Source organism: Gopherus evgoodei, chromosome 7 (assembly GCF_007399415.2).
Source record: "Gopherus evgoodei ecotype Sinaloan lineage chromosome 7, rGopEvg1_v1.p, whole genome shotgun sequence".
NCBI classification, from domain to species: Eukaryota; Metazoa; Chordata; order Testudines; family Testudinidae; genus Gopherus; species Gopherus evgoodei.
This window is the reverse complement of record NC_044328.1, coordinates 39595426-39617371: the sequence shown is the minus strand read 5'-3', so window position 1 is coordinate 39617371 and position 21946 is coordinate 39595426. Positions and strand designations below refer to the sequence as shown.

At 41.0% G+C, this 21946-nt stretch overlaps 1 protein-coding gene across 3 annotated transcripts in view; it reads left to right on the top strand.

The window, feature by feature from the left end:
- Positions 1 to 5633: 5633 nt before the first annotated feature.
- The window catches only part of PCDH15 (protocadherin related 15), a 1497017-nt gene continuing 1480704 nt past the window's right edge, over positions 5634 to 21946 (top strand). For all 3 annotated transcript variants that reach the window (XM_030569599.1, XM_030569597.1, XM_030569598.1), the window contains exon 1: positions 5634 to 5786. The gene's annotated coding sequence lies outside the window, so the exon portion shown is untranslated. The remainder of the gene's footprint in view (positions 5787 to 21946) is intronic.

The window sequence follows — 21946 nt, the reverse complement described above, 5'->3', positions numbered from 1 at the left end:
AAGGTGGGTGCATAACTGGCTGGATAATCGTACTCAGAGAGTAGTTGTTAATGGCTCCCAATCCTGCTGGAAAGGTATAACAAGTGGGGTTCCGCAGGGGTCTGTTTTGGGACCGGTTCTGTTCAATATCTTCATCAACGATTTAGATGTTGGCATAGAAAGTACGCTTATTAAGTTTGCGGACGATACCAAACTGGGAGGGATTGCAACTGCTTTGGAGGACAGGGTCAAAATTCAAAATGATCTGGACAAGTTGGAGAAATGGTCTGAGGTAAACAGAATGAAGTTCAATAAAGATAAATGCAAAGTGCTCCACTTAGGAAGGAACAATCAGTTTCACACATACAGAATGGGAAGAGACTGCCTAGGAAGGAGTATGGCAGAAAGAGATCTAGGGGTCATAGTGGACCACAAGCTTAATATGAGTCAACAGTGTGATACTGTTGCAAAAAAAGCAAACGTGATTCTGGGATGCATTAACAGGTGTGTTGTAAACAAGACACGAGAAGTCATTCTTCCGCTTTACTGTGCGCTCGTTAGGCCTCAACTGGAGTATTGTGTCCAGTTCTGGGCACCGCATTTCAAGAAAGATGTGGAGAAATTGGAGAGGGTCTAGAGAAGAGCAACAAGAATGATGAAAGGTCTTGAGAACATGACCTATGAAGGAAGGCTGAAGGAATTGGGTTTGTTTAGTTTGGAAAAGAGAAGACTGAGAGGGGACATGATAGCAGTTTTCAGGTATCTAAAAGGGTGTCATCAGGAGGAGGGAGAAAACTTGTTCACCTTAGCCTCCAATGATAGAACAAGAAGCAATGGGCTTAAACTGCAGCAAGGGAGATTTAGGTTGGACATTAGGAAAAAGTTCCTAACTGTCAGGGTAGTTAAACACTGGAATAGATTGCCTAGGGAAGTTGTGGAATCTCCATCTCTGGAGATATTTAAGAGTAGGTTAGATAAATGTCTATCAGGGATGGTCTAGACAGTATTTGGTCCTGCCATGAGGGCAGGGGACTGGACTCGATGACCTCTCGAGGTCCCTTCCAGTCCTTGAGTCTGTGAGTCTGTGTAAGAGAAGTTGTGGAGTCACCATTGCTATGTTTTTAAGAACAGGTTAGACAAATACCTGTCAGAAAGGGGTCTAGGTTTACTTGGTCCTGCCACAGAGCAGGGAGCTGATGTAACGACTTCTCAAGGTCCCTTCCAGCCCTACATTTCTATGATATCTATGTGACAAGTATATGTGCCCTGTCCCTTTGTGAACCAGGAAAGCGTTAAACTCCTTCACTGAACAGAAAGGAAGAAAGTAACTCTGAAAGATTGGTTGAGCTGCAGACCAGGATAGAAGAGCCAGCAGCTGCAACTAGTTAGGCTGCTGGGAGGTGGAGATAACAGACACACCTCCTATGTGGGGGAAGCCATAAAAAGAAGCAGAAGGCTCTAGCAAGAGAGAAGATGTTTTCCAGTTTTGTCTTATTGCAAGAGGTTACTTTTCCAGATCCTGGGTAAGGAAAGGAAAGGAAAGGGAGGGAAAAAGAAATTATTTCTTCTCAGTATGAGGCAGGTGGGTAGAGTGGTGCCCAATAAGTGTTGTTTGTTTTTCCCTGCCGGATCCTGGGCTAAAAAAAGCAGCCCTGTTTATTTGTTACTGTTTGTACTACACAAAAGGAAGTCACTTTGCATTTGATTTGTTTATTTGGACTTGTGGCTAAGAGAAGCCAGCCTATGGCTATTTTATTTTCTCTGGCTGAAAGTGGAATGCTTACTGTTTTTAGGACCTTCCTTAAAGGGGCAGCACACTAATTTATACTATGTTTAAGTATACTTCTCCAAAAAGGCCTATAACCACCACCCCCTCATTTTTTTTGTGAGAATTTAACATAACGAAAGCTAGAAAAATCTAACACTCACTCACACACTCTAACACACACGCTAAATAAAAATGATAATACAAACAAGGCATGTTCTTCACTCCACTGCTCAAACTCCTCATTCTGTATAACAAAATCTTTGGTCTGTGGGTGTCTTGTTTGCCAGCATCTAGCACACTTTAATGGCTGTATCTATTTCTCCTAAAGATGGAAAAAGCAAATGGGACAGCAGTAAGATCAGTTAAAGGATTAAATAGTGGTGCTAAACTCCACCACAGCAACAGTGTGGTCATGCCCACGCTCCTCCATATGCATTCATTAGCAGAGTTAGGTCAGCACAGCATAATATGTACTTTCAAAGGGTTTAATAGGTATCTGTAACTTTGGATCCTGTACCTAGAGATAACAGGCTTGACTCTCTAATCATTAACACCTTTGCATAGTAAAGGCAAAGTACGTATGAAATGCTATCTGTCTTTCTCTCACACAGAGGTCATAGAGTGAGTGTGGGTGTTCTTCAGCAACTTTTTTGGATCTGGCTGAGGGGACAAAGGAGCAAGAGCTAATTTTCTGAAAAGCATCTCCCACACCCGCAAACTTGTTACCTATAATAAGCATGTGGGGCTGGTTGTCACAAGTTGTTTTTGTTTTGTTTTTTAAATTCCCTTGTCCCTTGGGAGGACTTCTTTACTCTGATGGATTTCCCTGCTGGAGATGTCAGCAGGAATAATGCTCCTCATAGAAGTTCAATAGTTAACAGTGCGTCAGCTGCCCAGTCTCCCAGGCTCTTCCCTACCTACCTTGTTAGGAAGGACCTCTGTTTGTACAATACTCCATGGACTCACCCTTCCTGGGCACATTTTAATTATGCAGGCAGATCAAAAGGAGAGTCTCTCCCCTTCTACCAAGATGGCAATAATAATGCTGCATGAGCACAATTCTTGCTATACTTCATGCCACAGAAGGAGGAAAAGGCCTTTCATAGGAAATATAGGGGTTTTAGTGGATCTCACCATGTTAGATTAAGTGGCAGGATAAGATCTGACGAGCTTGTAAATGTTCCTTCAGTCTGTATTATGCCTGCGTTCTTATGAAATAGCTATTAGATCTGAAGTTGACATTTATTGAACAGAACTTTCTGGTAATTAGACAGCTCTGCTCTGGTGGTGCCCCAATCTGCACATGAGTAGCCGCATTCCTTTTAGCAAATTATGGAAAATCCAACTTTCAACGATTGTCAATTATACTGTACTCCTTGAACCATAATTAAATGTCATTTCTGACTCATCAAATGAAGTAGGATAGACCATAGATACAAAAGAGCAAAGAGAAAAAGTGTTTATAGAGAGTAGTGGTGGCATGACACTTTTTAAAATTTCACCTCTCTGGATATTTTATATGGCATTTCTGTATTGTTCTTTTCTCCCCTTGCATGCTAAAACTGGCTGTCTAATCCAAATTTGAAATCCACATGTGTGCTCATTGATTTGAATTCTGTTCTGATTAACAGCTTGTGCAATCCTATTGACTTCAGACCTCACCCTAACTGATTTGTCTTTTCCCTCCCATTAGCATGCTTGTTTTAGAAGGATCAAAACCTGGATTTTCATACCTGATGCAGTAATTATTTTTGTTAAACCATCTAGACTTTAAACAAATCCCGCTCTAAAGCCATTATAACTCTACAGCCACCCTGGGGCTTGTATCTGTCTGGGAAAAGCGACTGATTTTTAAAAAAAATCCTATCCTGTTTCCAGACTCATGATGTTTGGGAAGAGTTTTCTTTATCTCATCGCCTGACCAACATTTTCACTTGTGGGGTTTTTAATATTTATTTAATTATTTCTATAAGAAATTCCATATCTAGGAGATTGAATGGCCTAGGTGATTGGCAGTGTAATACAGAGCCTCTCATTCCCACGTTGCTCTTCTAAATCCAGCAAGTAAAAAGCTAATACCATCTAATGACATTTGCTCAATGACATTTGTGAAATGAGTTGTTGGTCTCAGTCCAGTTCCTGGTGGACTGGTGTCCAAATCATAAAAACAGCCAAAGTAATTGGTATCCTTATTAGTAAACTCCACTGAGACTGAGGACAGGTCTACACTACTGCTTAAGTTGATGCAACTTATGTTGCTCAGGGATTTGAAAAAGCCACCCCCTTGAGTGAGGCAAATTACAGCAACCTAAGTGCTGCATTGGCTATTTTGTCAGGAGACGCTCTCCCACTGACATAGCTTCTGCCTTTCATGGAGTGCAATAATTATGCTGATGGGAGAGCACGTCTTCACCAGATGTGCTACAGTAGTGCAGCTGCATTGGTGCAGTTGCACCAATGTAGCACTTTCAATATAGACTAGGCCTGAGTGAGCATGGGAATCTAGAGATGGTCCTTAAAGGACAATATCAGGAAGCTTGCTCTGCTACTGCCTGTGCTGTACAGTGTCTATTCTTTGAATAAGAGAGGACTGTAAAATCCATGGATTTAAACATAAATGGTTTAAAGTAGATTAATGACCCCAGGGGAATTGATTGTGAACCACACCTTTGATGGGAAACCCTTTACCATCATAAGGGGGATTGCAGGGTAGAAGTATTTTATGTCCAAGGCTGGCACACTGGTCTCTTGCATCAAGATTACAATCTAAGGGACAAATCCCTTTTGGTTAATGCAACCTTTGACCTGAGTTCATATGACCAAGTGAATAATTATTTGTATGCTAGAAAAGTTGAAATGCTTATTAAATTAGTACAACTAAAGCTATAATGCAAGTAGGAATAAGCACATTTAATTTAAAGATTTCTTTAGAATGGGCTTTGCAGTGAGGCTGAACCGTACTATTTTAGGCTTGAGGCCTAGTAGTAGTAATAGTATAAGGCCACATTCGCTCTAATAAAAGTAAGCATAAGTAACCAACCTTGGATCAGAAGGGGGGTGTGTATCTCTTGTGATAGACTGTCTAGAACACAAAGGCTTTATTTAGCCAGACTTCCTTGACCTCATCGTATAAAGAATCATCTATCTCTGCAAATTGTCAAAACCCCAGCAATGGATAGCAGGAGCGGCAAGTATAGACAAGAGGCCAAGACTTAATCAAATATGGTCCTGGAAATAGATGGGTATAAGGAATAAGTACATAAAAAAGAATCAAACCCAACCCTCAGCAGAACCTTGGGATGGCAGGTTGGTGCCAACCTTAATGCTTATCTCACCTTAAGGGGAACCCACAGTTACGTGAGCATATGTGATGTGGATTCTGCTGCTGCTGTTCATCTTGTTTTCTAGTTCTGTGATTTTTCTCATATTGATCATGGTATTAAAACTCAGGAATTCTCTGTGTCTGACCAATCATCTTCTTTATAGTAGCCACCAAAGAACAAACGTATTATTAGTGACACATGCATTTTGCACCCCAAATTTAATCATAGGTCTATCCCATTGATGGAGTCACTCAACTTTAAGAAGAATTTGAGTTGAGTGTTTTCCCCTATGGAAGCAGACAGAAAGCAACCCAGAAAATATGGTTTTCTGCTTAAGCAAGTTCTATAAATTTGCTGTATAATTAGCTACATTACTCATGTGTAGGCCTCCTTTACTAGAGGGGCCTCTGAACTTTATCGGTAGTGTTCCAGTTGGGAAGATCCTGTGTGCTGCAATCTATCCCTAGAGACCACAACTCCCATGCTGCCTTTGGGAAAGAGTGAAACACTTCCTCTTCCAGGGAGAGCCGGCAGTGGACTCCATTTTGGGGAGAGGAGAAAGATTGCTGGTGAGGAGCTCTGTCAATATCCGAAGCTGCTGCTGAGGCTTTGATCAAGTAGGGAGCTTCAGAGATGGTTGATGGCTTCACTGGAGCCAGGGCAGAGACTATTGCTGTGCCTGTAACTGACTGAAGTGGGCCTGCAGTGAAGAAACTGTGAGTAACCCCAGCTCTGGTTTGAGAAAGTACTTTAAAAGGAAGGGGCACAGCAGAGAGACTGAGTCTGAGGAGAGGCAGAGTGATCTTCCAATCAAACCACGACCAAGAGCTGCTAGCATTTGGTGGGGCCAACTCCAGTCGTCAGAGGGGTTGTGCAGATTGTTGCCTAGGTGGGACTGATGCACAGAACCAACAGAGTGCTGTCTCCAGCTGCAGATCTTGAAGCGCGCTTATGCAAGCAAGTGCCTAGGACTCTGAAATCCAGTGGGGTATATGGTGGCAGTGTAAATGCTACTAAGATAAATTTAATTTACCACTGTATACTATATTCATTAATTGATTTTATTCAACTGCCCCTTGTGGATTAAAATTAGTAGTGACATTTAATCTTAGTCTGTTATTAGGGTGACGCCAGAGTCTGCACACCCAGCTGGAGCCCTCACCTCCTCCTGCACCCTGAACCCCTCATTTCTGGCCCCACCCAGAGCCTGCACCCCCTCCCACACACCAGCCCCTCGCCCTAGCCGAGTGACCGTGAGTGAGGGTTGGGGGAGAGTGAGCCACCATGGGAGGAGGAATGTAGGTGTGTTCCCAAGAGACACCATTGAGTGTGTATAGGGGCCAGCCAGGTGGACGCACCACCAATTTTAAATTCCTTTAGGAGTAAAGAGACTGAAGTAGATAGGTGGATAGAGGATTCCCACCTATCCAAAATCACCACTGGGAAACTCAGGGTCTCTTTTAATGTTAACAACATCAGGTGCCCAGGCACACAAGTGAATGTTGCCCGCTTTCGAGTAAGCCAGGGAGGAAGGGGGGGCATACACATGTATTTTGTTCTTTTCTTACAGGAAGACGAATTATCTACTTGTATTATAAAGGATACCCTTATAACTCAGCTTAGATTAGAAAGGTATTAATTTGCCTTCTAGTTCTCTAACTGTTCTTTGTCCTGTTCCCCACTCATGTTACTACCCACAGTCATTAGTTTCTGTAGCTGTCCTTAGACTAACAACCACACTTGCTTCCTCATTCCCCTCACAATCTGCTTATTCTTCTGTGGCAATACATTTTCCAACAGCTTGTCAAACTTGCATTACGAGCTGAGTGACCATGAGATCTAGAAAGTGCTTCATGTGACCAGTTCCCTAGATTTGTGAGTCTTGGAGCTGATCTATCAGAGTCAAGATCTATAGTAAAATAAAGTGCTTTGTGAAAACATCTGAGCTGGGATTACTCCAGCTGTACAATGTTCATTAAATATCATTGTAAATAGATGTGACTAAGATTGTTTTAAAGGTGAATATAAAGAGAGACAATCATTTTTATGTTCTTGGGTATTCTTAGAACCATTTTGTCTTCCATAATTCATAACATTACTTTGTATTTTTCATCTTCTGATGTTTTACTATTATAATTTAATTGAAACTAACTAGGTCAACTCTTGTTTTATCTCCCGTTGCTCCATCTAAACTCCTGATCAACTCGTGAGTTTTATTGATTTTCAGTGAAGTTAGAAGATGAGTTTTGCAACTATCACGAGTGTTTTCACCTTAGCACCACTGAAGTCATATAACTGACATTCTCCCTGGTCCATAATGAGCTCTCCCATGTAGACCCTTGGACTGTGGAGCTCTTACCTTAAGAATCTCTCTCAGGATGTTGCATTACATAATTGAGATAGGAACTGATTTATTCAGTGCTCAAGAAGCATAAAATCTGAGGTGGTAAAATTGCCAGTTTTAGCAATAGGAAGGAATGTGAGATTTACCATTTTACTAATTGCTGGCTTTAGGGTTGCACTGCTTTTCCTTGCAACATACTACAGTGTTTGTTTTTGCTGAGTGAAGTATAAAGATAAAATAGCAATTATTAGATTATATTCTGCTGTATCTCCATGTAAACCAGCATAGTAACAACAGGGACAAATATGGATCAGTATGATACAGGAGGGTAATAGCGTTCACCAGCAACAATTCTATTCTAATGCAAATTCTAAGCCATAAAAATGTCTATCATATCCTCTCTTACTATTAAGTTCAAAATTATTCCCTTTTACATTTGCGATGCTTATTTGAATTATGCACACATTTACCTTCAGCCTTGCTTTCTCCATTCATGTACCTATTGCAGACTTTCCCGGAACTATAACAACATTTTCATCTACTTTATTATCTGTATTGCAATAGTGCCTTAGGAGCCCCAGTCCTGGGCCAAGGGGTCCATTGTGCTAGAAGCTGTACAAACACACTACAGAAAAACAGCCTCTGCACCCAAAAGCTTTACACTCTGTCCTTGTCATATTGACATATTTTGTCAATACTTATATTTTGTATTATATTTTGTTTCCACTGTGTATGTGAGCAGTTTATATAGTGTAGTGCCAGGGCCGGTTCCAGGCACCAGTGCAGCAAGCTAATGCTTGGGGCGGCCCTTGGAAGCGGGCGGCATGTCCGGGTCTTTGACAATTCGGCGGCTTCTTTTTTTCCTCTTCGCCGCTTGGGGCTGCAAAAAAGCTGGAGCTGGCCCTGTGTAGTGCTCCCTTATGGTTGTCCAGCATTTATGTTAGTGTTTCAGTAAAGTCTAAAGGCTCCAACTGAGATTGTGGCTGTCTGTACTCATAAAAGATAGTTCATGCCCCAGAGAGTTCATTATATCATCTGTAAAATATCTGGGCCTATTCATTCCTCTCCTCTGCAGCACGGAAAGAGAGCAACAGAAAAGGAAAAGGGTGAAGTGGAACCAGTGACGCATGCTTCTCCTTTCCCACTTCTTAAATCAGGTCTATTGACACAATTATTTTATCATATATCATTCTAGGAATGTGATAAATTTACCACTTTTTGCTAGCAGTTCAGGTTACTTTGCCTTACCTCCCAAGATCAGATCATCATCATCATCATCATATACCTTACAAGTAAGAGAACTATGTGACTACATTAGTCATGCTGTAATTCCTGATTTGTGGTGTTTGTAGCTTTAGAAGTCCCTAGTCCAATTTGCACCTCCCATAGACTCTCAAACAGTCCTGTGTCCCAGCTGCCATATTTTTCTCCTGCTAAGAGTAAAAGGTTCCAAAGCCTTGATCCTAGTTCATGGGGCAGCACCTGCTTTGTTCATTTGCATGAGGAAGTATTTTGGCTCCTTATCACATATGCACATTAAAGGTTTTGTTTCACGCTTGTACTTTTTCATGGCTATCTTTTTTATGCACAAGAAGAAAAATACAATTGACATTATGTCAGAAAGGATAGTCCATATTCATATTTTGAGTGTGACAGCTTTTCTATTGAAACTCAAATTAGATTGCTCTTCTGATTATTTTCAGTGAAGACAGAATGTAAAGCAGTTTTGCTGGGTAAAATGGAGTGCACTTTTTGAAAAGGTCAGATTAACTTTATTTTACTATTTGGAGCAACTGAAAATATTTTTATATTCCAATCACACCAAAATGTTATTCGTACAACCTTTCTAAAGTGAATAACTCCAATGATTGTTTTTCAAAGACTGTATAATAATTATGTGTAGGAAGTCTTGCAGTATAGTGGCAAGACATTGTGCTGCTGTGAAAAAGATCCAGGTTCATATCTTGAATGCTGCAATGGCAGTAAACACAAGCCCTGAAGAAGGGGATAACTTGCATTCTTCTGATCAACCAATGGTCACTGTAGACAGACTCTGGAGGCTGTTTTCTGTCCTGACATAGGATGGAGCCTGCCAGTGTGAAGCCTTTCAGAGTGTCTAGGGAAGTTAATACCAAAAAAAAAAAAAATGGGAAAGGGTATCTGATTTGATACCTTTGCCCATCCATAAAAATATTGTGTGTGGGCTATTGGCTCAATTGGTCTATTGTCCACAAACCTTAGAGCTGTCTAGGGATGAATCTGCCTCATGCATCTTAAGGTTTCAAACATTTTCTCGTATAACTTTTGTACTGTTTGTTAATTCTCGTCTTTTGGGTCAAACACATATCTCCAGATATCGTGACAGATCAAGATGTGTCTGTACAAGTTTGTATCAAATTATTACCTTCGTTTGATGTTGTAATTGCCAGTCTGTTTTATATTTTGAGTGTGCAACTGCCATGCTTAGGCAGTCATACTGGACACCTCTCTGAAGTAACTAAGACAAGAAGACAATCACTGTTGATGATTGTCAAATGGTGACAGGCTAAAAGAAATTGGGGGTTTTCCCTGTTCAGTTCCAGGGGAGCTGGAACATGGACCACTTGACTGGGGCTCTGAAGCTGGTTGGATGCTCACCTGGCAGAGAGGACCAGCCTTATTTAAGGGCATGATCTGTCCAGTCTCTCTCTCTCACTGGCTGAACATTGCCAGACAGACTGTAGGAGACAGAGAGCAGAAAGGGCCTAAGGACTCAGAAGAAGGAATAAGTATGGTCTCAGGAGAAATCTCAGCATACTGATAGGAACCAAAGAGAATATGGATCAGTCTGCCTATGAGATGGGAAACCACAAAGTATAGAGGTTGCTGCTGCTTTATGAATTTTTTGTTTAGTCTAGCAGCTTCTCACACTTGATGCGACTAAGTGGGCAGGCATAATGAAGAGCCGGTCCTAGGCTCTTTAATGTGTCTTTGTCATCTTCTCTGCTGCTGACATTTATTTTTCTTATTGGTGGCTTTGACATTGTCCATAGTCCTTTTACTGGAGCTGGTTGGGAATTTTCCAATGGAACAGGTTTTCACTGGAAACTGCTGATTGATTACACCCAAAATGTTATGTTTGAACTTCCAGTGAACCATAGGCAGGGTTTCATCAGAATCCTGCCTAGTTTACTGCTAGCTTGCCCAGGAGGCTCAAGGTGTAATCTGACTGTACCCCAAAGTGTGCTTCACAAAAGACTTATGTTGGATCTGGCCTGTGATGCGTAGCCTGTCTCTGATGGTGACCAGTATCAGATGGTGCAGAGGAAAGTGCAAGAAATCCCATAGTGCACAATTCTGAAATAACCTATACATGGGGAGGGTTTCTTCCTAACCCTCTTCAGTCAGTTGTTTCCCCTGACCCGGAAATATGAGGGTGACTTTTCAGGAGGGATTTAAATAAGGAGAGGGTGGGGAGTTTGTGGAACAGAGTGGGGAAGTCATTTCATGGGTAGAAGGCTCCATGAAAATGCTTTTTGAAGAAAAGGATGTACTGGTGGGGTAGATGCTGGCCTCGGGGTGAAACGGATGAGTGGGGATACCACCTCATAACAGAAGAGGTCAAGTAAATGGAGAATGGTGAAATTATTTCAGCTCAGTGCAGTCTTTAAAGAAAAGAATGGAAGAGGAAAGCTAAAACTAAAGTTTGAACAATCTCAAGTTACTCTAAGTGTCTGCAGAAACTGTCATAGACTTCCATTATGTCCCCAAGAGCAATATGGATTTTTGACAGAATTCATATTCCATGTGCTATTCTGAGCTACACATTCCCTCCTAGTTTATGCATGGCTCTTGGTGTTCAGACAGATTGTCCTTCAAGGCAATATGATTTTTTTGGGCCTCTAGAGAATCCCCTCTCCTCAGTCTGTTATTGATCTACAAACTTTCATGCAGTTCCCTGCAACGTTCTTGGCATCTGAGGACAGATTGTATATTTGTATGAACGGTGCTCCCTATTAACCCTTTAAATCGTGGTGTTGTAAGTGTTTGGATGCTTTCAACTAGCTTTCTCATAGCTGAGTAGCCAGACATAGCATTCCACTGGGCAACCTCTCCTTTATGTATGTGATATCCAGCCGTTATATCATAATATATGTAATATTATATATTGACATGTTACTCTGTGATTTTTATTATTGTTAGTTATTTTGTCTCACGATTTTAAAATACCCACAGGGGTGAGATAGCTGATTTTAAATGTTGACAGATAAATAAACTCACAGACAAGCAGGACAGATATATTTGTTTGTAGAGAGGGTTCCATCAGAAATCTGTATTATTAATGCAAAAGACACGCTACAACAACACTGTATATATTATGTTAACAGTGATCACTGTAGTTTTTCAGTTGTTGCATCTGAGTGAATCCAAATGCCACCCAAGAGAATGGAACTAAGTAGAAATCTATTCCTGGTTGGTATTTGTCAAAGCCCGTGACCTGAGTCATACATAATGTCTGTATGTGAATCAGAACAGACCCCTTCCAGGGTATACAGTCTACCAGGGCCCTATCTCAGTACCACTTGATAGGTCTCTCTTTCTAACCCTCCCTGAGCTCAGTTTTTCAGTAGTCCTGGCCCTGGTATGGGTCCCCACCCCCAGGCTTCCCTCCCTGGAGACACTATTGTCCTGCAGTCCTCTCCCGGTTGCTGCCATCACTGAGCTGTCCAGGGTTCTGCTGCTCTTTTCACCAGCCAGTAACCCAGTCCTCTCCCTTACATCTCCATGCAGCAACTGACTTGGGCTCTGTTTTACAACTCCTTTTGTATGGTCCTACTGGGCCCCAATTAGCTGCTTCCTGCAGCCTCTGTCATTGGCTGCACCGCCGCAACCACTTTAGGCTACTTGGAGGACTTCTCTTCTGCTCCTCCCTTGGGATGGGGTGTAGCAGGATCCTGAGGCCTCCAGCAGGGGGCCTTTGGGCCTAATTCACCCTGACACACACTCCTTTGCAGAGGACCAGATCAAGGTCATGTACCACTTCAGACCTGTTTTGTGGATACTAGTGGGATTTAAAGAGTTACATAGACCTTGTTCTGGCCCTCAGCATTGGAGTGAGTAAAATGTTGTAAAATGTAAAATGTTTATAGAGTAACCATTTTGATTCTCTGAAATATTGGTAGCCCTTTTAATAATACAACTTTATGTTTATTAATGAGGATAGTGGTCCTGCTTATTCTATCCAAAAGCTATTATCTCATTGTCCTTTTTTTTTTTTGTAGGCAGGCCAACTTATCTGATGCTAGTATACCACCAGTACCTGCTGTGGGCCATGTATCTGTTTTCTTAATTGCAGTGAAATAATTTATGGCAACTAATGCCACATTACAACAGCATAATTTAATTTGGAGCTGTTCATTATAGTTCTATTACCTTCAGCTTTGGCACCCTCCCAGGAAAGGACCCGTGAGTAGCAGGTTAGGCAGTTTTCTGAAGTGATAAAAATGCACCCCCACACAGTGCACTGCCAGGTTTTTTGGCAGCAGAATTCTGGTATAATTATATTTCCTGGCTACCATGTATTTCATCTCACCCACTCCTCAACAAAAGAAAGTCATTTTCCTTAAATTTTTCAGCCCTCGATTATAATCTCGTCTTCATTCTAACTGAATTATGCAGCACTGCAAAACAAAATCATTTTAAAGAGCACTACAAATGTTCTTTACTTCCAACCAGTAGAGCTTTTAACTTGAAACCCATACAGAGCTACACACTACGTTAATCCAAGCCAAAACTAAAAAGTTCAAGGTGTCTCATAAAAACTCTCTAATGAGAATAGTAATGAAACTTGAACTGTGAGTGTTTGGCTTGTTATAATTTGAATCTAATGAACATGGCTTTTCAGGCATTTACTCTTGTTACATTTTAAGGCATTAGCATGCAGAACCCATTTTATAAATGCATTCTGCTGTTGCACTAAATATATTTATAGTAAACCTTTATAATGAATCAAAAGCAAGAATTTAAAAAAAATAGATTTCTAAAATCATAAATGTCAAGTATACTGTTACACAAGCTTTGTATTACTTAAGTTATTTCCCCAAAGAAATGTGAGTGATTGGGAAAAGGAAGTTTATCAAAGCCTCAGCAGGTCTTCTTTGTGCTTTCCTGTTATTTATGTAAATTGTTGCATCATATATGAATCTAAGAGGAGAAAGCAGCATAGTAGGAGCAAAGAGTCTTGGAGAGCCAATTATTTTCACCCAGTTTTCCTCTTTGCCCAGATTAAAACAGTGCTAGGGAGGCTGTTCAAAGGTACATAAGGCAGATAAGAACCAGGTCAGTAAATAGCAGTTAGGTGCCTAACATCTTTGAAAATTTACCCCACGATGTTCAAGTTGCTTCTGGATAGCTAGGAATCTGCAGGAGTGGCTCCTGTTACCAGATAATATAGACATGTCTCCTCCCCACAAAAAATCCACAGAAAGAGGACATCTCTGCAAGAGTTGCCTAGGAGAAATCCCCCAAGATTGTTCCTTTGAGAGTGGGGTTTTGGTCTCTCTGTGGAAAACACAACAGAACCTACCACAAAATCCTGCCGATCAGATAAGATCCATGAGAGGCCAGGATGATCAGCAACTCCTCCGGTGCCCAGCACACACATCTTCCCATCTCTGGCAGTATCAGGGGTCTGACCCTACATAAAATAAGAGCTACATGTGGAGCAGCCCCAGGGCATATTGATTTGGGAATTATAGTTCCACTTGTTCTCTGTTTTTTCCTTTACAGCCATCTGAACTTCAGCACTGGTATGGTGCATGTTTTCTGTAGTGTCTAACCTGAATCTCTTTTTGTTGGTTGGATTTCATACTCTAAATCTATAAAAATAAATAAATACAGCAGCACATTTGTTATCGTAAAGAGATCAAAAGTTGTGCATGGATAAAAAGTGCACTAAAATGCATAAAATAGAGACATGAAAATAATACATAATTGTTTGCTGGAAAAGTGCCTTGGGGGCCATGGGCATATCCAAAAGCACAGAGTGTTCTTCCTAGAATAAGGGGATGTATACTTAACTGCCCCTAAAAGCAGCAGCAGCATCCTGTCTCAGGGCAATTGCCATTCCTGTAAAAAGATATCTGTGTTTACTAGGCCACAGAGTAATTGGCAGGTAAATTAGAAGGATTCTGTCTTCCACATGAATGAGGGCAGAATGGATAGCCAGAACCAGCACTACAAGCTGGAAGAGTAGATCTATAACGCTTGCTACAGGACTAAAGAACCTTTTGCATCTTGGGAACTGGTAGAACTGGGGAAATTAGATTAAAAAAAAATATTTGCTGTGACTGAGTTAAGTCAGTGCCATTTCTGTGTTCCTTTCCTTTGAATATTTAGAAAGTCAGCTGACCAGTGTGATATTTGTGAAAGGAGAAAATGTTAAGTGTATATTGCAGAATGTTAACCAAGTAAAATTCTAAAACATACTCTTGAGTATTTACACAGAAAACCTCTATAGTTATGCTCATCCGATCAGGGAACAAAAACATATCCATACCCAAAGTCAAAACAGCTTGAATTAAGAATACCGAATATAACAAACTGACACGAAACACTCCTTGAGACCAAGAATTATTTGCAGAAGTTATTAAGCAAATAATTTTGAGAAAATAGCAAAACTGTTCAAATTGCAAACAGAAGAGATTAAAGTAGTCCAATAAAGTATTCACTCAACTCTAGTGATTATCAGTTGATTACAGTACAATACATACTGTAAGAGCATGTTTTGCAAATTAATTGTAAATTGCAACTAGTACTTCCAAAAAGTTATTGCTCTGCAATCTGAACTCTAGTTAAGAAAACTAAAATAACAGTAGTGTTGGGTCTGCAATCACAAAATGAATTTATGTGAATCTCTTAGTATTCAATGGCACTTACTATATAGTGCTAATGTAAAATCCTTATTTTACAAATATAAGGGCATTTAAGTAAAACACCAATATACTGCAATAAAATAGGGTTTTTTTAAAAAAAATAAAGTATGAAAGACCTTCTTATGAACTGAGAGATTCTACCACCACAACACTTTAACTTGCTAATTTATACGTAGCAGCTGCCCCTACTTGTTAAAGTTATCAACATACTGTAGAACTGTTAGTTTGCATTGGCTTTATTTCACACAATCAGTGTGCTTTACATATTTGCTTTTATTTATTTCAAATTAAGAAAAGATGAATATAAACACCTGGAAGAGCAGGGATGAGATGACCACCACTGGGCAACATGATCATTGTGCTTCTATTCCACTCTCTGGGCCAGATCCTTAGCTCCAAATGAGCAATAGTCAGCTCAGAACCTGGAAAGGGAGGGACAGAGATGGTATTAGGACATCATTCTGCTTTGTCTTGTAGCGCCCCTCTCCACCTGATTACTTCCTTTAATGGCAATCCGCTTACAGGTTCTGATAGACAGGTCTGGGTTCTTTTGGATCCTGCCACCCACTCAGCAGGGTGAATCTTTTATCCTTTTTTTGTTATGAAATTATTTGGCGGTGCCTCCACCTCCCTCGCTCCTTCCTGGCAGGATCACCAGGGCAGCTTGGGCAGAAAATTCTAACTACAGGGGAATTCACACTTACTTGCCAGATAGTTGGAGACTTCCAAGAAATAACACAACACACAAAATATATTCAACATAACAATTATATTAAACAGGCAACAACTACAACATAACAGGGTGAAACACTATTTTTAGGGTCACTGGTGCCCACACTGAAAATACCCCTGACTTGATGTAACAAGTGTAAAATTAGTGTCCTGTTGGTACTCGTACTTTGCTGGGGCCTTGGATGACCTATAAAATTATCTGCAGTGTTTAGCAGTGTGGCTGACTGGGTTCAGTACAGCCCAAAGGACTGACAAGTGGGAGGAGGTGGTGAATCCCTTCACAGGTGTAATAAGCAGTAGGTTATAAAATCCTCAAACCCTTACTCCCTTGCTTGAGGACACAGTTCAAGGAGTAGGGGGTCCCTAAAACTCATTCCCTGACTAATTAACTAAACCCTGGTGCACTCATGAACTCCATGAATGACCTTCAGGTTGGAAGATGACACTGGACTCCTCAGTCACTGCAGAGTGGCTGCTGTCTGCTGACGGGGATCCTCCTCAGGCAGGATTCAGGCTGCGTTGGTCCCAGGATTTCCTCTCATCACAAAGGGGTGCAGGGCTCAAGGTGTAGGTTATACAACTACTCTGACATCCAAAGTGTAGCCTCCTAGCCCAGCCTCCAGTCACACGCCCATCGGGCAGCAGCCCTGGACTAGCAGCGCTGACCATGTGGGGACTGGTCTCACCAGGAGAGCTGGAGGTGAACCCAGCCTGGCTGGGGAAATTTCTCAGTAAACATAACAATTGGGAATCATCCGTGGGGTAGGAAAACCCAGCTGAGAGATCTGTGGTCAGGTCCCTAGAGGCCAGTTCACAGGGGGAACCCTGCTTATAGGCCTGGGACTCACCAACTCCCCACACAGCTAGTTCGGCCCTTCCCCTGCGTGGCTCCAGATAGACTTCAAAATGGCTTCTCCCCCTCTCCTCAACTCCCTGGGAGGGGCATCTCCACTCCCTATTGGTTGCCGGGCAGGAAGGGACAGAGATGGTATTATGACATCGTTCTGCTTCCTCTAATTGGGGGCATCCAGGTTAGGTACCCTTACAATTATGCTGCATGGAAATATCTCTGTAGGTGACTGTAACAAATTTTACCCGAACTAGGGCCAGACCGTGCTGTTGCCTTAATTTCTCCTTTTGGGGTTTTCAGATATTGTCCCAAGTTCTTGTGTAAATTGAAATGTCCCTCCTTGGGTGTCTGGTTTATTAAGATGACATTTTAACTGTTTTAAGCCAAAACAAGTCTTTCTCCTTTCCCAGTTACCAGCACCATGCCTTAGGACCCCTTTTGTCCGTGGGGAATGTGCTCCAGGAATGACAGGCCTGCCTTCCTACACCTTTCTTGTGTGGAACTGCCCTCAGACTGGATCTCTGGGCTGGATCCCCCATGTCTCCCAAATAAGTTTGGCACCTGTAAGCCTTTTCCTCTGGGAGTTGGTTACAGTGGCTTCAGAATGAAGTATTATTTATTTTTTGACCCAAAGGCACATCACACACACAGCAAAGGGTAAAAACAAAGGTCTTTATTCATATATTTCTCCTTATCTTAAATCTTACTCTTTCCTTGCAAGTTTCTGTAAATTCCCCTCAGCGCAGCTAATCCCTTTCTCTCTACAGGAGCGGCAGAAAATGGTGGTCATAGCATGCTCCCTCTGTCTCCCTGCCTGGCTGTCAGCTCTGACTGGCTGTCCCTGGGCAGCCCCTCATTCTGCTTCAGACCAGCATCTTTAAGGCTTTTGTATTCCTTTTTTTTTATCCTGGTTTTTTGGACTGTGAAGAATGTACCACCCTTGATTATCTGGAACTGGAGGATGGGTATTTCCCCATTGTTTCCTCAAGGACTCTTGGTATAACTTATCCTAGCCCCTTACGTTTGTCATTGTTCTGTTTCCTGCGAGTTTCTCCCTTAAACATCCTTTGACTTAACTCTATGTATTCAGGCTGGATAATATCACACAGGTAACCAGAGGGGCATATGAGATTTATAAAAAGTACATACAACTTTCTCATTCTCTGTACCACCTATACCGCAACTCTTTTAGACAAGATCCTTTTCCCAAATCTCTCTGTTCCCTAGAACTCTCTGAGCAGACACTCCAGAGACTGGAATTGTCTGGAGAATCCTTCCCTTTCCCAACACCCCCAGGTCTTCCTCTCTCTGATGGCACAGGCTCCCACTGATAGTAACCCAGGGGCAGGGCTTCTTATCACCTGATGCTTACCCACTTGTCTTAAGCATTGGCTTAAGCCCAAATCCATCACTTTGCACCAAATAAGGAACAGGTGGAACCAAGCACTAATCCCTTAAAGGGCCAGCCCACATTGTGACAGGGATATTTTTTCAGTCCATGCCAAATGCAGCTCTGACACATCCCTAGAAAATGCTCACTTGCATTAGTTCAGATTGTATCATGGGGAATAGAGCTGACTACCCTTGATTTCTCTCTCCCCACATGTATTATAAGAAATGAATGGCACAAAGAGGACTAAGCAGGGTCAAGGGTTTCTCCTTCTTTGTTTCTGGGGAGAGGCAATGATCAGCCATGCCACCTGCTGCTCCATCTACTGTAAGGGTACATTTAATTATTCCCCTTTTCCATCATGTCTGCTTCTCATTGAGTTTATCTCCCACATGCTGCCTGGTATAGGAGGGTGCTAATGGCCACTGGTGGGGAACACAGGAATCTTATCCCTAGAAGCCTGTGCTAGCATCCTCCTGCTGCCTGCTGTGCCACTTCCACACTAGGCAACAGGAACATTACACTCCCAGCAAAAGCTATTGCAGCCCTTCTTCTCCCCAGGCCTAAAAATTATGACTATAAACTTGTTTTTCATCCTAATTGTACTCTCTCTCCTTGAGTTCCCCCAGCATGGAGCAGTTTCACCCTGCCCCTACATGAGGCAGTGGTGTATGCCACTATTTGGCCCTATTGTTCTTAGAGATTGTCAAATTATGGTCTCTATCCAAAAGTTAGGCAGCCAAGTGGTTATTCTCAGTCACACTTATACAGCCCCACTAACCCTCTCATTGTTTCTATCATTCTTTTCCTCCTGTGAGTGCCTCATATGAAAAGCTGGATGTAATACAAAGTGTTACTGTATGATTTTTTTCCCCATAACTGTTTTAATAAACTTTCAAAGCTGTTTGGAAAATGTCCAGGCTGGTTATTACATTGTAATAGCTAGCTTTTTATAAATACCTAGAAAGAAAGCCATAATTCAGAAATCCTACATTTGATAACATTTATTGCACTGCAGAATGTGATCTGACTTGTTTGTAAGCTCATTGGGGCACAGACTGTCTTTTGGTTCAGTGTTTGTACAGTGTAGCACAAAGAAGTCCAGGTTCGTAACTAGCATCCTAGGTGCTACAATAATAAAAATAAGAATTTGATGTCACTCATTTTGCATATTTTGTGTCCCTTTTAAAGAGATTTCAGAATATGTTGGCTAAATTATCAGATGCATTTGAACTGTTCTTCGTGGTTGATTTTTCTGATATGTTTTCCCCTCTTCCCCCAGAGCCTAGAGATACAGGCTAATAGCTTCTTAGCCATTGTTATGCTGACACAGAAACTCTGAACTGTTGCACACTCATCATACCCTTATCCATGACTTTGGTATGCTCACACGATTCTCTATGCGAGAATATGAAGGGGGCTAGCAGGAGGTGATGCTGAAGCCAACTTCTCCAGCTTTACACCATCTGAGGGTTGCCTTATGAGGACATCTGTCCATTCCCTTTACTTCGTGACTGTGGCACAAAGGAGACAGAGTTGGTACCAAAGTTTATGCCAATTACATTTAAGATAGAAATAGTGTTAGTTAGCAAAGAACACCTGCCATAAGTGGAAAAAAATCTGAAGAGCATCAGCAAGTGTATTTTCTTTAACACTTCTTGAAACAAGCAAAAATTCAAAAATCTCCCTTTTTTTCTTTCGCTGTTGCCTGGTTTTACTGCCAACTACCCATTTAAAAAAAACATGGTACTCACAGACATTGAACTCGTGTGGCCAGTTAAAGTAGCTGATCTCAAAGCAAGAGATTTGGGCAGGATAGATAATTTGCTGTTCACACCATTCATTTCTTTATCAACTATGAGCATCCCTGTGTCTTTGTATTGGAAACCCTCAAAGTAATAGTGCAAATAGAATCATGCTTGTGATTTTTTTTTTTTATTATTCTTCACCCAAGAGATTCATGCTAATAGATCTTACATCCCAACCACAGGTGACCTTCCTCCAGGGTTATTTATGTTATGTGAATCCAGTTATGTGATAAACTGAAATTTGTAATAGGATCTGACATCATTAGGATCACACTCAACTGTGAGAACCAAATTAGTACCTGGTGAATTCAATATTCAGCTATTACTATTGTTTAGTATTTTAATTTGCTTTACCTGCTTGTAAGACACTTTAAATTCTTGATGCAAATATTATTCCTTCCTTCTTCGTAATTCACATTGAATAGTAACTAAACAGAGAATAAGTAAAGTCATTTTGGTGTGTGATTTCATTTGAATAGTAGTTTATAGCTGTAGTGGATTGATAGGAGGAGGAAGTGATGAGGACTGAAGTATGGCCTAATGGATTGCACACTAGACTGGGATTCTGGATTTTGATCTGTCCTGGTTCTGCCACTGGTATACTGGGTAACCTTGGGCAAGTCACTTTACTTCTCTGTGCCTCAGCCTCTTTGCCTATCAAAGGAGTATTACCTCCTTTGTAAACCCAGGGAGATCTATAGATAAAAAGTATTATATAAAAACTAGACATTACTATTAAGTATTTAATAAGATTATAAAGCAGACAGAAAAGTGGTGTGATTTATCAAATCCCACAGTATAATTTTCTAAATACCATATGTATAAACACACACACACTTAGTAATGATACATTGTTGAAAAAGAGAACCTGACAATGTAGAATAATCATAACATGCAAATATTCAGCACCAACATTCATATCACGTACATAATTCATACAGTAATCCACTATTATGAAATAGTTGAGTTCAAATATTGCAAACCAGATGTTTGTATTCCTGTTTTAAATGCTATTGTACAAGCTTGAGCTACAACAGTCTTTCAGCATCATCAGTTTATCACTTCAAAGGAGTGTGATCTAGTGGTTTGAACAGGAAACTCGTTTAAAAATGGAAGTGAATAGAGCATATCCAAATGTTTTTAGAATCACCAAATAAGTTTGGCTAGAGTCTAGTTGTAAAAACAGAAGGTTCATGGCAGTGGAGTGGCCCATTTAAACAAAAAAGTGATTAAGCTCCTTGTATTGTAAACCATCAAAAGCTTGTTAGATAACACAGAAAAAAATTAGTTTTTTATTTTATGTATGATGGGCTAGATTCTTCCGCACTACTCATGCTGACTGATAACTTTACTCCTGGTAGGCTTGTTCACCACAGTGGAATTAATTGCTGCATAAGGGGCTATTTGAAATGAGAAAGGATAGTAGAACTGGCCCTCTCTGTGACTCTGCCACATTTATAAATGGAGAATAAGCGGCTTTTAGCAAAACTAACATAAACACTACTCATTGTCAAAATGATCTCTGCCATTGGTGTTTTGTTTTTGTTTTGTTTTTTTTTTTGCTTGTTCATGGTAATTTGTGAATGCCACTCAAGAAGGCAACTGTGTATCCAGTAACACCTCAAGGGAAGCCAAGGCTTTCCTTTAGTATCTAAACTGCTCTCTGGTATATTAAAAAGATCTGACTGCATTCAGACTTGGATCATTTACAGTGATGACATGCATTAGAAGGGGGAGAGATCTGAAATAATATGTAGGGAAAATTCTTGCTGATTGCTACTATTCTTTGAAGAACGGTAGGGATAATGCTGCAGTACATAGAGGAGGTTTTGATGTTTG